Source organism: Triticum aestivum, chromosome 2B, assembly GCF_018294505.1.
Source record: "Triticum aestivum cultivar Chinese Spring chromosome 2B, IWGSC CS RefSeq v2.1, whole genome shotgun sequence".
NCBI lineage: Eukaryota > Viridiplantae > Streptophyta > Magnoliopsida > Poales > Poaceae > Triticum > Triticum aestivum.
In genome coordinates this window covers 20,409,945-20,410,486 of record NC_057798.1, presented here as the reverse complement: position 1 = coordinate 20,410,486, position 542 = coordinate 20,409,945, and positions in this window count along the sequence as shown.

Below are 542 nucleotides of genomic sequence, written 5' to 3'. Positions count from 1 at the left end.
GTTGTTTTTGCACTACTAGGGAAAACATTATACACAGAATCTTACCAGCAGTGATGGTTAAAAACATGCGCTACTGCTATGTACCAGTAGCGCGTTGCGTACAAGACCGCTACTACTATGTAAGTAGCAGTAGCGCATTCCACGTGAAAAGCACTACTACTATAACTGCCACACCGTTTCCGACAGGCTAGGTATAGTAGTAGCGGTAGTACACAGACAACACTACTGCTATTGGTCTTAGCAGTAGTGCTTTTCCTTGGAACGCGGTGTTGCTATTCGGGACTTATCCCAAAATTTCCCTACGGCCCCCTGCGCCCCGACCATCATCTTCCTCCCTTCACTCCCCGCTGCTTCGCTCCTCCATCGCTGCCACATTGCCGTCCACCACATTGCCGCCGCCGTCCTCGGTATGCCCTACCCTCTCCTCTCCCTCCTCCTCCCACTGCGCCCTCCTCCCGCCTCCTCCGGCCGCCCCCTACTCCCTCCTCCTCCTCCTCCTCCGGCCGCCCCCACCTCCCTCCTCCTCCTCCCTCCTTCCTCCC